Source organism: Suncus etruscus, chromosome 2, assembly GCF_024139225.1.
Source record: "Suncus etruscus isolate mSunEtr1 chromosome 2, mSunEtr1.pri.cur, whole genome shotgun sequence".
Classification (NCBI taxonomy): domain Eukaryota; kingdom Metazoa; phylum Chordata; class Mammalia; order Eulipotyphla; family Soricidae; genus Suncus; species Suncus etruscus.
The window spans coordinates 133,890,036-133,906,292 of NC_064849.1; the positions used below are offsets into that span (position 1 = coordinate 133,890,036).

The 16,257-nt window shown below is 40.0% G+C and overlaps 1 protein-coding gene and 1 non-coding gene across 6 annotated transcripts in view; one reads left to right on the top strand and one right to left on the bottom strand.

Moving 5' to 3' along the window:
* Nucleotides 1–16,257, top strand: part of PDE8B (phosphodiesterase 8B) — a 262,958-nt gene that overhangs the window by 190,765 nt on the left and 55,936 nt on the right. The window lies entirely within an intron of this gene.
* LOC126002616 (small nucleolar RNA SNORA51) lies at nucleotides 5,037–5,173 on the bottom strand. The gene has a single exon (XR_007493299.1). It is a non-coding gene; the product is annotated as a small nucleolar RNA SNORA51 (small nucleolar RNA).

Here is a 16,257-nt window from a genome sequence, read left to right on the forward strand (position 1 = left end):
GACTGAGAAAACAGCATCATCCAGGGAGCTAACACCACTGTAGCACAAAACAAAATTGAAAAGGACGATTTGGCATTTGTTTGGGTTATTCAGGTCAGGGTCATGGCTGACAGCTACAGGGCCACATATAGCCTATTGGATATTGCAAGTTCATTTCTTGCCATGATGAGAATAGAAGCAAGACGTCCTTTGTGTATGCATGCTCTACACTACAGACTCAAAGCCCCAGCTCTAAATGGAATTCTTTTTTTTGTTTATAAAATTTCTTTCAGTGTAGGGCCAATTTAATTTTTTCCAGTGTTAAACTCAAGGGTTCACACATGCAATGCAAATACCGTCTATTGCTGAGTCATATCCCTGGACCCCACTATATGTTAAGTTTAATTGGGACACAGCCATACCCCTCTGTTCCTGTTGGCTGCTCTCACACCACAGTGGCAGGACTGAGTAATTATAGTAGAGACCAGATATCTACAAAGCCCATCCTATTTCTAGAAAATAATTTCCCTGCTTAGATTTTCCAATTGCTTAGACTTGGAACAGTTTGTCCAGTCCCCCTAGATGTCCCCTTCTCCATGCAGATATACTTCCAGGGAATCTTTGTTTTCATGGCCACTCTGCACCTCTGTTCGGTCCCATTATAACTGGGGAGACAGGAGGACCAGTTCTCCCTGATGTGTTTGCTTTTTTCAGAGGTTCAAATCCAAACCCTGACCTTGCAATCTTGGGGCTCTTGCAGCCTTGGTGCAGGGATCAGACACACATGAGGAAAAGGAGGCCTCCAGGGTCTCCAGCTGACACCACATCCTCCTAGGCCATCCCAGTGAGCTCACCACTGTTCCCTGGACCTACCCATAGGCATCCCTAGGATTCGTCATGTCTTGCTCTCTCCCTGAGTGTTAGCTATGAGAATGGAGCAGATATAGCATTCCAGAGAACAACAGACCAGGAACTCTGATGCTGAGGGTGGGGAGGTAGATGGGGAGAAGGAAGGGGCTGCATCTGGGGTGTGGGTGTCTGCCAGATGGACTAGTGGGTGCTTCTTATGGACAGGCATCACATGGCTGAGGAAAGCCTGGGGGATGCCTGACTGTCTGGGGGTGTAGAGAAGGATGTTGTTCTATTGTCACAAGTTCTACCTTGGGCAGCTCCAGAAAATGCTCTCTTGTTCCAGAATGGGTGTGAGCAGAGACAAATAGGGAACCAACTTCTAGGAGGCATGTTGCATTTTGGCCCACCAACACACCAAGGCAAAGGCTGACGGAGAGTTGGAAAGACTTACCTAGAGTTTTTGTGGGGCCTTCCAGAGCCAAAATACTGGGGTCCCTACCTCTGGTATTCCACTGATGACCTTCTACAAGGATCATGACTAGAATGTAGCATCAGTCATTAAAAAAGGGGGAGGAATGAAGCAAGAATGATAGTACAGTAGGTAAGTCTTTTGGCTTGTCACCTACCCAGGTTCAATTGCTGGCACTGCATATGGTCTCCTGAGCACCATAAGGTATGGCCCTTTCTTTTCCCTCAAAAGAGGGGAGGCATTATCAAAATGAAAGCTTAGGGTGGGGGGGGGAATGGGGCATTGGTGGTGAAAATGTTGCACTGGTGAAGGTGGGGTGTTTCTGTTTATGACTGAAATCCAACTACAATCATGCTTGTAATCATGATCATGGTGCTTAAATAAAGATTTTATTAAAAAATGAAAGCTTAACTTCTCATTTGTCTTTGTGAGGATGCATTTTTTCCACAGCAAACCCATGAGAATCTGGTCACAGCCTCATATATGAGTCTGGGGGTTAACATTGGGAGTCTCTTTGTAACCTGTTGGGGACTAACGAGGGCAAAATTGGCCAACCTGACAGCAGTGATATCTTGCTTCAAAATAAACTTTGTAGAGCTGAAGCTATAGTAAATGGATTTGCCTTGCACCTGGCCAACCTGGGTTTGATTCCCATACCCCATATCATACCCTCAACCCTGTCAGGAGTGATTCCTGAGCACAAATCCCCTGATCATCACTGGATGTGGCCCAGAAGCCAAAAAAAAATCTTGTTCCTATCTAATAGTTATGTACTTAATCTATAGTTTGGGGTAAAGATGTGGGAAAAACCTTAATGTGACTGCAATGGTATGCACAAGAGTAAGTCTACTTGCAGTTCTTAAAGCAATAGAGCCAAGAGAGAGAATTTCAGGGAACTATAAAGGGAGGGCTTCAGTTATGTGATGGCTTAGCATGGGCCAAGAGGGATTGGCTTTGAAGACAGAAGCAGAGGGAAATTTTAAGGGATCAGATTAAACTACATATAGGAACAAATTTCTACACCCAAAAAAAATCAGTTACTTTTGTGAACAGTGATTTTTCCACCATCAATGGTAATCAAGTAGTTGAGCATTCTATAGGAGTGGGGACCCCATCTTGGGAAACTGCCCAGAAGAGAAACTTCATCAGTGGCTCTCAAAGTGTAGTTCTTCACAGCCAGAGCATCTCTCAGGAATTGATTAGGATTCTAAAACCTGCCACAGCAGGAATTCCAGGAATGAACCTGGGAAAAGTGCTCTAATCAGTCTTCCAGGCAATTCTGCTTACTCTTACCTTTAAGATAAGTTCCTGGACTCAAGAAATGGTTTTCTAACACATGGTGTACCAGAATCCTGGCTTCAAGAACATGTCTCTTCTGGGTTAAAGAATTAGAATAGATTTTATTTTGCTTCTGGTCCTCTGACTTCTCCCAGAGAAAAAGATCCTTATAACTAAAGAAGACACCAAGCCCTATTCTGGCTCACACTCGGCCTTTGTCCCGTGTCCCAGGTTGAAATGTGGCCATTCAAATGGAGAAAAATTCTAGAGAGACCACATGCTAGATTTCAGAGACTTAATAAATGTAAGAGATCTCATCAGAAACATCTGGGGGCTAGAACAGCAGTAGTAGATAGAATGATTCCTGGCACCCCTTATAGTCTCCTGAGCCTGTCAGGAGTGATCCCTGAGCACAAAGCCAGGATATAACTCTGAAAACTGCCAGCTGTGCCATCCCCCCCAAATAAGAAATTAAATAAAGGGCCCGGAGAGATAGCACAGTGGTGTTTGCCTTGCAAGCAGCTGATCCAGGACCAAAGGTGGTTGGTTCGAATCCCGGTGTCCCATATGGTCCCCCGTGCCTGACAGGAGCTATTTCTGAGCAGACAGCCAGGAGGAACCCCTGAGCACCACCGGGTGTGGCCCAAAGACCAAAAAAAAAAAAAGGAAAAAGAAAGAAAGAAAGAAATTAAATAAAATCTTTGGCACACATCAGCTTTTACCAATTTCTGGAAGAAAAAAAAGAAACAACTCTTTTGGGGGTAGGGTAAAGAGTTGACACCAAGGGCTAGATGTAAGGGACCCAGATGCCATCCCTAGCAGCACTTTGTTCCATGAGCATGATCAGGTATGACATCTCCACCAGCTACAGATATCTGTTTGGTGGATAGGGTTGTGGCTCAGGTATTTGAGCATTTGCCTTGCATGTGTTAGGTCATGGGTGCAATCCCTGATAGCACATGCCTGCCGCCAGCATTGCTGGATGCCCAGAGAGCATCACTGCATCTGAGCATTGTTGGCTCTGGGTACATTTAGAATGGGGAGTTCTGGGCCAATCTGGTCATGCTCTCTTAGGGCTTACTCCTGACTCTTTTCAGTGATCACTCCTGGTAGGACTCAGGGGATATTTTGAAATGCTAGAGAATAAACTCTCACCAGTTGTGTGCAGGACAAGTGTATTCCCTGTTCTTTCTCTCTGACCCTTGGAACCAGTTTTAAATATACACATATATATGCATATATATGCTTGACTAGATTTCATGTTTAGAGAATAACATTTTAAATATGATGCTCCAAATAATATGAACATTTCTGTGATTTCTTTTGTTTGTTTCAGTGTGGCTAGTTAAAAAAAAAGGAGTGGAGACATTAGACATTAGGTGCACAATTTACACTTGTGGATAACACAATATTTCTGATGGACAAAGCTGAATTAGTTCTTGCTTACCAAATCCTTTCACACAGCATGTCCCTTTCTGGGTGATGGGGTACTAGAAGCCTTGATCCTATCAGAGTCCATTGCTGGCAATCTGAGCTTCCAGAAGACAAGACCTTGACCCATTCCTTGGCTCCTGGAATGTGTCCTCACAGTAGCAAGGACCAAGGGACTTAGTAGATCTTCAAGGAAATCTGGTGGTATTTGGGGGTTCTTTCCATTAGTACCTAAACTGCTACCAAAAATCTAGTCTTGAGACCAGAGAGAGAGGACAGGGAATAAGGTAACTGATAATCTTGCACATAGCTGACCCTGTTTTAATTCCTGCCATCACCCATGATTCCCCAAATTTCACCATGAGTGATCCTTAGCACAGAGCCAGAACTAAGCCCTGGGCATCGCCACATATGGTGTGGTCTCAACTCTTCTTCTCTAAATAAAGCTCAGTCTTGCTAGAGATTTTGGGAGGTGGTGGAGATCCTTAGGGACCATGGCCTGGTAGCTTCCTACCTGTTGCTCATGTCAATTTCCATTTCTACCCCTGGACTGACCATTGACTTCAAGGTAAGGGTGACCTTGTCCCTCAGCATTTATTATGCTCCCTACTTTGCCAAGTTTTCTAGTCCATCTAATTCTTTCCGTTCTTCCAATTTTTTTGATTTTTGCCTCTGAGCAGGACCTCAAGAAAGCTGGGTTTTAAGACTCAGAGTTCTCTGTAAACCAGGACAAAACCAAACAGAAGGGCTCTTAGACGTACAGGATGACTTCTGCTTATGACATTTTTCATGTCCCCAGTATTTGAACTCTGGTTTTGAATAGTATGGACCCCTTGAGGCTTTTCTTGTGCTTCTGGACTAAATTCTTCCCATATTTACCTGCTGTGTATCTCCCAACTGTTCTGCCTGCAGTGACACTTCTTGTCTATGTTTACCCTTTGGACTGTCTAACTGACCTGTGTTGGGTTATTCTCAGGGCAAGGACTCCCCCTATGTGTCCTGTGAAGTCATCAGGAAATTATTCTTTTTTTGTCCCCCAATTCACAATACAAACCAGGCAAACACAGGGCCTGTGTTGAGGTGTATATGGGGGGCATTTGCTGTACCTCCTCTTTCTATATAGTCAGTGTAAAGAACACAGCCTGTGGTAAGAATTGGGAAGCCTTGGGGCCGGAGAGATAACATGGAGGTAAGGTATTTGCCTTTCATGCAGAAGGTCATCAGTTTGAATCCCGGTGTCCCATATGGTCCCCCGTGCCTGCCAGGAGCAATTTCTGAGCATGGAGCCAGGAGTAACTCCTGAGCACTGCCGGGTGTGACCCAAAAACCACAGAGAGAGAGAGAGAGAGAGAGAGAGAGAGAGAGAGAGAGAGAGAGAGAGAGAGAGAGACTTGGGAAGCCTTATCTTTTCTCTTTTTTGATATTTTAATATATATATATAAATAAAATCCTTCACCAGTGCAACATTCCCATGACCAATATCCCAAGTGTCCTTCCTCCCCACCCCACACTGGCCTGTACTCTAGACAGGCTTTCTACTTCCTTCATTCAGTCACATTTTGTTATGATAGTTCTCAGTGTAATTATTTCTGTGACTGCACTAAACAATCCCTGTGGTAAGTTTCATGTCAGGAACTAGACCCTCCAGTCCTCCTCTATTTTGTCTCTGAGAATCATTACACAAATGTTTTTCATTTTTCTCAAAACCAATAGATGAGGGAGACCATTTTATGTTTATCTCTCTCCCTCTGACTTATTTCACTCAGCATAATAGATTCCCTATACATCCATGTATAGGAAAATTTTATGACTTCATCTCTTCTGATGGCTGCATAATATTCCACTGTGTATATGAACCATAGTTTCTTTAACCATTGAGGGGAATCTAGTCTGTTTCCAGATCTGACTATTGTAAACAATACTGCAATGAATATAGGTATGAGAAAGGGAAATTATTCTTAAGGCTAATTTTAAAACATGCACACACACACACACACACACACACACACACACATACACACACATTGAGCCAATGCAATAAACTTTGAAAGGAAATTAAAGAGGAAGATATGTCTCATTTCACTTAACTATATTTTGTAAGAATTTTTTTCAGTTGAGGGAATGTTGATTGACTAGAATGGATATATTTTAAGGGTACAGTTTCATGTCTCTCTCTCTCTTTTTTTTTGGTTTTTTAGCCACACCCAGTGATGCTCAGGGGTTACACCTGGCTATGCACTCAGAAATCAGTCCTGGCATGGGGGACCATATGGGACACTGGGGGATCGAACCGCGGTCCATCCTAGGTTAGCGCATGCAAGACAAACCCCCTACCACTGTGCCACCACTCCAGCCCCAGTTTCAAGTCTCTTTTAAATGCTTTTCTTCGAATCATACCTTCTCACTTCAGTGCCCCTCCTTTAGTTCAGAAGTCAGATACCAACAGTTTGTTTTCATTTTGGATTTTTTTTGTTGCTTTGCTTTACTTCTCTGTATCCCAAATATGATAATGGGTATTGTATTTGTCTTTCTTCCTCTGACTTATTTCAGTTAACATGGTCCTATCTAGTCCTACGTACATTACAGCAAAAAGTAAGGCTTCAGGGTACTGGAAGATAGATCATGCTCAAGGCCCTAATTCAATCCTTAGAACTTCATACCCTTAGGTGCATCCAGTAACCTGGAAGAACTCTGAGTACTGCCAAATGTGGTCCTGGTGGTCGCCAGCACTGCTGGACCCAAGCCCTAATCATCAGGCCTGAGAAATCAGGGTGAGTATTGTCAGGAATGGCCACACTTCGTATATTCTCTTTCTCCCTAGACCTTCTGCACACTGTTTAGGAGTTCCCTCACCAAAATTTACAAAGCAAGACTTCATTTTCTATTTAAAAAAATTTTTTTTAATTCTGAAGCTGACAAATTTTATTAATGATACTTTCCCTTTGTAATATTTGTAATACTACATATGGTTATAATAGCAAATGCTTTTAATCATTCATTCAAATAACCAATATTGATGTACCTAAAGTATAAATATAGGGGCCAGAGCGATAGCACTGGGTAGGGAGTTAGCCTTGAACATGGCTGACCCAGATTCAATCCCCGGCATCCCATATAGTCCACCGAGCTTGCAGGAGTGATTTCTGGGTGCAGAGCCAGGAGTAACCCCTAGTGCCACCAAGTGTGACCCAAAAAACAAAACAACAACAAAAAAGTATAAATATAGATGTATGTATAGAGTTTTACAGACTGAAAGTTTTCTCATGATGACATCACAAGTTTGTATAAAATAATGAACATCAAGATGAAAACTTCCATGCCAATACCTTAGACAGTTCTTCCAAGAAGGACCTTCAGGAAAACTCTTGTAGACATATACAATGGATAAAACTTGGTAGCAAAAATACAACCTTTTTTCTAATAGAAATATATTTTACTCATGTCCAATGTGTCTGTATAGATCAGTTACTTTAATCAGCACTGGTCCTTCATGTTTGGGTTGTTTCCAGTGCTTACTATTGTGATTAGCACTCTCATGAACATAGGTGTGTATATACTTTTTAAGTATTTTTGTTTCTGGTTTTGCTTTTAGGAGCTTTAATCAGAAGAGTTTAGGGATTACTCCAAGCTCAGTGTTCAAGGTTTGCTCCCTGTCATGCTTGGGAATTACTTGATGCTAGAGGTTGAAGCCATCCCTCTTGCATACAAAATCTGTGCTCAGACCATTGAGCTTACTCTCTGGTATGTTTGGGGAGGGAAAAAATATACAGAGAACTACATAGGAGTGGAATTTCTGCATCATATGGTTGAACTATTTTGAGAACTGTTCTGTTTTCTAGAGAGGTTAGACCAATTTATATTCCCACCAGTACTTGCTGCTTCTGGTTATTTTGAAATAGGCCATTCTCACAGGTGGGTGTTGGTATCTCATTGTTATTGTGATTTTTATTTCTGAGATAATCTATGATAAAGAGCATTTTTCATGCACTTCTCAGCCATATCTCTAGCTTTAGAGAAATGTCTGTTCAGCTCTGTACCCCCTTATTTGGGACTGCTAGCTTTCTGTGGTTAAGTTGCAAATTATTATTCTGTGTAACTCTGACCTAGCTAGTACATATCTCAAGTACTATTTCAAAGAATATTTGCCGTGTTCTCCCAAAGCACATCCTCAAGTGTGATTCTTTTCAAAGAAAGGAGAACACAGTGTGTATGACATGACCTCAGTTCTTCCTGGCAGTACCTCTTAACATGTAGATATGTATTTTATGTCACCCACTTTTACCCAAGATCTTGAGATTGTACATATGTACTTTATCATAGTAGATGATGCAAATATTTGTTGATAGATTTTGTAAAGCCCCAGGTAGGTAACATTTTTTAAAATTTAGCTTTAATACATGTTTACATGAAACTATTTTTAAAAAGTTATTTGACATTGCAAAACGGCCTTTCCCCCTCTTCTCCTGAGAAGTCCCATTTTAAAGAGGCAGCCACCAAGCAGACGTGGAGTACCTGCTGCGTGTAGGAGGGACAGGCAAGGAGGTGCCACAGCAGGGAACAGGAAGCGGTCAGGGACTCTGAGTTCAGCCTTGGGTGATGTGTGGGAAAGTGTTGGCTCAGAGGAACCCCACATAGTGTCAAGCCTCCCAGTGGTGACTTTGGAATCTGCCTGGGCAGGCTTCCTAAAGGCTCAGGGCTCAGAAACTGAAGCAGCCTCCTGTCTTTAATGTACTAGCTCTTCCAAGCTCCTAGAAGCTTAATTGTTTTATTCTCTGTGTTTTGTAAACTAGTCATTAAACCAGCCATGACTAAAAATGACTCTATGAGTTTGCCATTGAATAAAAATGTTTATTGGCAGTAAGTATGTACAGCTTAGTGTGTCCCTCCATGTTACCATTCTCTGTATTTTTGAAGTTTCTGTCTGTACTATCTCTTGGCAGAATCACCTAGAATATTCTCTCTCCCCTGTAGGCCCCTCTGTGGCCTCATATTTCAGCAACATCATGGTTGCCTCAATCAGTCAGGGTGGGAGTAATTTTAGGCCAAAAAATTCAGCAGATGTTAGGAAGACATTTACTTGACAAAACGTAATTTATTATATTTAGTATTCTTTTTAAGAAAAAAGAGAAACAATGCAGTTGTAGAAGCAAACAAACAAAACAAACTTTTGTGAAAGGAATACATGGACAGCTCCTTTCACTCTTGATATAGTGTATCAAGTATATATATATATATATATATATATATATATATATATATATATATATATATATCTTGACATTCATTTTGTAACATAAATCCATGGGAAATTCTTTTTTTGTGTGTGGTTTTTGGGTCACACCCGGCAGAGCTCAGGGATTACTCCTGGCTCCGTGCTCAGAAATCACTTCTGGCAAGCTCGGGGGACTATATGGGATGCCAGGAATTGAACTGGGTTGGCCACATGTAAGGCAAATGCCTTACCACTGTGCAATCTTTCCAACCCCCCAAGTTCATATTTTTAAAAATTAAAATAAAATTGTTGTGTAACATTATAGTAATTTGTTTTAGGTATATAGTATAACTTGATGTGTATTATAAACATTATAAAATGATCCTTAAGTGGTTTAGTTAACATATTCAAAGTTTCTTACTTGGGATAAGATCTTTTGAGATTAACTCAGTAAATTTCTAATATACTATTGTGTATGATTTGTTACCAACATCTTAAGTAAGTCCCTAGAATTTATTTATCTTGTAACTGCAAATTTATATTTTTAACCCTTTACCTATTTTATTCATATTCCACTCCCATCATTTGGCAAACACCAGTCTATTCTGTTGATTAGAATTTGGTATGTCTTTTGTTTGTTGTAAGTAATATAGCTTTGTTTGAAAGACAGGCTGGGAGAACTGTGCCTTGCATTTCACTTTAAAATGGCATTCTACTTGTGAGAAAATAAAGAATTTTCATAAATAATCTTCTCAAGTTCTATCTTTGTTACCAAAAAAGGTAGAACCTCTTTTCTTATAGCTAATAATGTTCCATTATTATTTTACCACATTTTCTTTTTCTTCACATATCTTGATGGGTGATACCCATCAGTGCTCAGGGATCACTCCTGGCTGGGCTCCAGGGACCCTATGTAGTGCCAGAAATCAAACTTAGGTCAGTTGCAAGCAGGGCAGACACTGTACTATTTTGAGGTTTTTTTTTTGTGGGGGCGGGTTGTTTGTTTGGCTTTTGGGCCACACCCGGTGACGCTCAGGGGTTACTCATGGCTATGTGCTCAGAAATCACTCCTGGCTTGAGGGACCATATGGGATTCCAGGGGATTGAACCATGGTCCATCCTAGGCGATTGCGCTCAAGGCAGGCACCTTATGCCCTGCACCACCACTCCAGCCCCCAGACACTGAACTATTACTCCAACCCTTTGATAGGTTTTAGATTGTTGATTCAGTATCTATTTAATCTTTAATAAACACTAGTAATCATTATGGTAAGATCTATTTTCTTCATAATCTTAGTAAGTGATATGTATCTAGAAATTTATCATTTTCTTCTAGATGTTTTTTTTTTTTTTATGGTCCTTTAATGCTCTGGCCCCCTCCTTTCCCAATCTTTTTTAAACTAATTTTTATTAGTTACTATGAAATTATAAATTTATGATTGGGTTTTAGGTATACAATTTTTCAATACCAGTCCTTTCATTATAGTCCACTCTTCTTCAACAATATCCCCACACCCATTTGCCTCCTATGAGTTTGCATCTATGAGAGGCACTTACGTAAATACATGTGTGTGCGTTTTCTACTGTGGTTTATGATACTGTTGCAGATAGGGCTTCAGACATAACATTTTACCACCTTTCTGCATAACCTCTCCCAGTTAAATGCTTCCCTTCATCATAGACATTGCCTCTTCCCTGTCCTTTCCCCCAGATCCCTCGGGTAGCATGTTTCCTACAGAATATCAGTTCTCATTTTCCTTGTTCCCATTGTCTCTGGGTATTCATTATTCCACCATTATGGTTCTCAGATTCTGCATATTAGAAAGATTTTAGTGTCTCTTCCTCTGACTAATTTAATTTAGCATTATACTTTCCAAGTTCCTCCATATAATAGTGAATTGCTTGACTTTATGTTTTCTTATGGCTGGGTGCAATTCCATTATTTATATGTATCATAGTTTCTTTACCTAATCATCTATCTATTCTTGGATACTTGGGTTGTTTCCAGATTTTGGCTACTATATCTATACAGGTTCAAATCCCTTTTCTCCATATTTGTTTTGGGGCCTGTGAGGTATATTTTAAGAAAATAAGTTGCTGGGTCAAATGTAATCTCATTTTCTAGATTTCTTAGGAATGTCTATATTGTTTTACAGAAAAACTAGACCAGGTGACATTCCCACCAGCAGTGAAATGTTTTTGTTAGTTTTTATTTTAGTTATTTTTTCTTTTTGATTTTTGGGCCACACCTGGAGATGCTCAGGGGTTGCTCCTGGCTCTCCATTCAGAAATTGCTACTGGCAGGCTCAGAGGACCATTTGGGATGCCAATAATCAAGCCCAGATCTGCTTCATGTAAGGCAAATGCCCTGCCTGCTGTGCTATTGCTTTAGCGGTTTGTTTGTTTGTTTGTTTAGTTTTTGGGCCACACCCGGCGGCACTTAGGGGTTACTCCTGGATATCTGCTCAGAAATAGCTCCTGGTAGGCACGGGGGAACCATATGGGATGCCGGGATTCAAACCAACCACCTTAGATCCTGGGTCAGCTGCTGTGCTGTGCCATTCTCCATGGTGTGAGATGATATTTCATTGTTGTTTTGATTTGCATCTCTTTGATAATTAATAATGAACTTTTTATGTGCCTTTTGACCCTTTTTATTTCTTCTTTGAAAAAGTTTCTGTTCATCTCTTCACCCCATTTTTTGATGGGTCTGACTTTTTTTTTCTTTTATAGTTCTACCAGTGCCTTATATATCTTTGATATTTACCACTTAGCAGATTAGTGATGGGTAAATAATTTCTTCCATTTCTTGGGCAGTCTTTGTATTCCAGGCTTGATGGAGTCTCTCACCAAGGACAGAGAAGCATGTGTGGGCAGCATCAATTGGCCTTCTAGTCTAAGAAGAAAATGCAACAAGTCCTTTGTACTATGTTAGAAACAGTATGGAATAATGTTAGGGCTTTTATAAAAAAAAAAAAAAAAACGAATTTGCTTTGGTTACAGAAATACTAGGTCCATTTCTGTCTGCTCACTTACATTGGGTCTTGGGTATCACCCATAGGACTAGTCCTTGCTTGTCATTTACAGACTATTCCATGCAGCTTTGTGTGCCTGGTGACCTCAGCCTCATTGCCTTCAATGGTAGATGATTGGCAGATCTTCTCTCAGTGGAAGTCTTACAGTTTGAGAGTACCAGTTGTGATGTCCAAACCCTTTGTCTCCACAGGAAGAAGTTTGGAGTTTGTAAATTCCTCAGAGTGGTATCACTGTACTAGAGTGAAGATGATAGATTACTTCTTAGCCTCTTTGTGCTTCAGTTGTTTCCCCCTCTGCTTCTCTTTTGTGCTGTGTGGACAGAAGTGACAGTGTGAGGCTTTTTCTCAGAAGGAGTTATTCCATATATAGTTAGAGATTGGGCAAACCTGTGGGGAGGAGATGAATTCAGGATATTCTTTTGTTGCTGTCTTGAATCTAAAATATCTCAGGTCCTGGGCTGGAGAGAGAGAGAGAGTACAGTAGGTAGAGTGCTTAAAAATAAAAATAAATAAAATAAAATTTCTCAGCCCTTAGTTTTGTTTTGGCTAATTTTCTAAACTTCAGAAAGGGAGACACTTAATAATACAGTCAAAACCCATGTGTAGCAACAGATCTGTAGTGGCTATTAATGAATTGCACTCATCATTTATGGAAAAGCATAGTTTCTAGTCATCTGTTTCTACATTTTCTCTTTTTGCTCAGGAGGTCCAAGGGCCCCACTAGTGATTATCATTCAAATGGGCCAGTAGTTTGATTCAAGGGTCAAAGAAAGCAATGATGCTTCAGCCCTGTAGTGCCAAGGGTATTTAGACCACCCTCTGGTGCTGAGGACCTTAAGGGCCACACACCACAGTGCTAAAAGCCTCCAGGGCTGTACTCAGTAATGCTCAGGAAAGCTTCTGGTGCCTGAACTTAAACCTAGGTCAGGTGCTGCAAAGCATGCTAACCACTGTACTACTCAGGGCCTTTAATCTCTTACTTTTTATCTTACTGCTTGCTGTAAATGAAAATATCTTCTCCAGCTCTGCAGTCATCATACAGTCCCTCCCAGATAGCTGTGCCATTAACAAAGTGTGTTTTCTGGCACACGCCACTCACGGCCACTTTCATAAGCAATGGAGGAGGTAGCTGACATGGAAGGAAGGAATACATAGGTTTATACTAGTTCACATTCCAACCATTGTTTTCTTCTGAGATTCATTGTAAAATTTGTCAAGGATTTGACAAGGATTTCTACAATAAACCCCAAGTATCCTGCACTATTAATCTATCTTTATTGTTTTAACTTATTTGCATGGTTGCTTCTTTTTCCAAACATGGACTCATCTATGCACTCATCATTAAGTTGTATTTTTCACGATTTATTTCATCTATGGCCACTCTTTCTTCACATGTTTGTCATTGAGTTGAGTTCTATTTGTGTTGACATTTTATATAAAACCAACATAGAAAGATATATGCAAATCCTAAGTGTACTTTTGCATCAGTGTTGACAACTACATACACTGTAAGCTAGGGGCTGCAGTGTACAGTGGGTAGGAGGCTTGCCTGATGTGGACAACTGGGTTTTAATCTCTGGAACTCCATCTGGTCCTTTGGAGTCCCATTAGGAGTGATCCCTGCAAACAGAGCCAAGAGTAACCTGAGTACTATCTGTTGTGCTCCCAGAAAGTAAAATAACCCCCCCAAAAGCAATGTGTAATCTATAACTATAATCTATAACTATATTATATACAGAATTTCTACTATTCCAGATGTTTCCTCACTTTTCTTCCTAATTTAATTGATCTGCCTCCTAATCCCAGAAACATTATTTTTTCCCATTACAGATTAGTTTTACCTGTTTTAGTCTTTGATCTAAATGGAATCAGACATAATGTGCTAGTTTGTAAAAGACAGCTTTCTTTGGGTATTTGAGATTTACCATGCCTTGGAAGCTGAATTATTTGTCACTCTGTGCTAATTAGAATTGAATGATGTAGCCATCTCATTTTGTCTAGCTATTCTCCTATTGGTGGGCACCTAAATTGGTTATCATGTTGGGCAATTATGAAAAAAGAGTCTGAAAATTATTATTCCAGCCTTTTTTTATTTTTTATTTTTGGGTCACACCCGGCAGCACTCAGGGGTGACTCCTGGCACTATGCTCAGAAATCTTTCTTGGCAGGCTCGGAGGACCATATGGGATGCCAGAATTCAAACCACTGTCCTTCTGCATGCATAGTGGTTGAGAGGATGAAGGTCTGTACTACTTTGCTAATGAAAGTAGTTGCCTTTCCCACAATCGTTGCCGTTCTCTTAGATATATAGTTTTTAATTTGCACAGACCTTACAACCACTGATACAATTTGTCATGTGTTAAGAGCCTTTGATATATGTTTTTGGGTTAAGTGTCTCTTCAAATATTTTGCCATTTTAATTGGATTGTTTTTATTATTGAGTTGTAGGGGTTCTTCACATAGTCCAGGTATCAATCAAGTTCCAAATATATATTACCTATATTTTGACTCTGTGACTTAATTTTATTAACTGTTTTTGAAAAATAGATGTTTTTAATTTTTTTTTTTTGTGGTTTTTGGGTCACACCCGGCAGTGCTCAGGGGTTATTTCTGGTTCCAGGCTCAGAAATTGCTCCTGGCAGGCACAGGGGACCATATGGGAAGCCGGGATTCGAACCGATGACCTCCTGCATGAAAGGCAAACGCCTTACCTCCATGCTATCTCTCCGGCCCCGATGTTTTTAATTTTTAAAATTGTATATATAAGTATTTTATAGTTATTGCTTTCTCTAACTTGCCAAGGGACATTTTGCTGATTTCTAAGTTATAAAAATATTTATATTTTCCTCTAAGGGAATAGTGGTTTTGCCTTTAATATTCTTTTGCTGTTTTTGAGTTTCACCCAGTGATGCTCAGGGTTTACTCCTGGCTCAGCAATCTGGAATCACTCTGCAGTCAGTGCTCAGAGGGCCATATGAGGGCTAGGAATTAGCCTGGATTGATTGCACTGCAAACTAAGAATCATCCCTATTGTAGTTTGTGGACCTGGATTAGTGGTTTTGTCTTTTACCTTTAGGTCTATGATTTATTTAGAATTCATTTTGTGTGTGATGTAAAATAAAATCAAGCTTAATATTTTTCAAGTGTCTTTCCTTACTGACTTGCTTTTATACCTTTATCGAAATAAAATGAGGCATTATACAGCATATATATTATATATACATATATATCCTGGATTCTATTTTCTACATTTACCTATTTATCAATCCATATGCAAATTGAATACTCTTAAAATGATCTTAACATAAATCTCAAAGTTAGATAATGTATCTTCTTCAACTTTGTTCTTCACATTGATTTTGTATTTTATGGTCTTTCATTTCTGTTACCTATGAATTAATTAACTTGGTAATGTTTACTCAGAAAAAGCCTGATGAGCTATGATTAGGATCATGTTGAAATAATAGATTCATTAATTAGATATAACTGATATTCAGCTACATTGATTCTTCCCATAGAGGCAGATGGTAGAGTACTCAACAGTTTAGTTTTTCTCTAAATTTATTGATGTGTAACTATAGCATACGAAATCTTGCATATCTTTGTAAAATTCATTCTAAGTATTTTGTGATTTTTGATGTTACAATATCAAAACTGGAATTTATTTCTAAGTACATATCCAAATGTTTTATGCCAGTATATAAAATTATGACCTATTTCTAATGAGTGACATTTGATAAACTTAATTGATTTATGAATGTTAGCAGTTGTGATAAGTTACTTAGAATTTTTTGTTTGTTTGATTGGTTGGTTGATTTTTGGGTCACACCTGGTGATGCTCAGGGGTTACTCCTGGCTATCCCTGCTCAGAAATAGCTGAATCATATGGGACGCTGGGGATCAAACCAAGATTTGACTTGGTCAGCCATGTGCAAGACAAACGCCCTACCACTGTGCTATTGCTCGGCCCCTGTTTGTTTGTTTTTTGGGGCCACACCTGG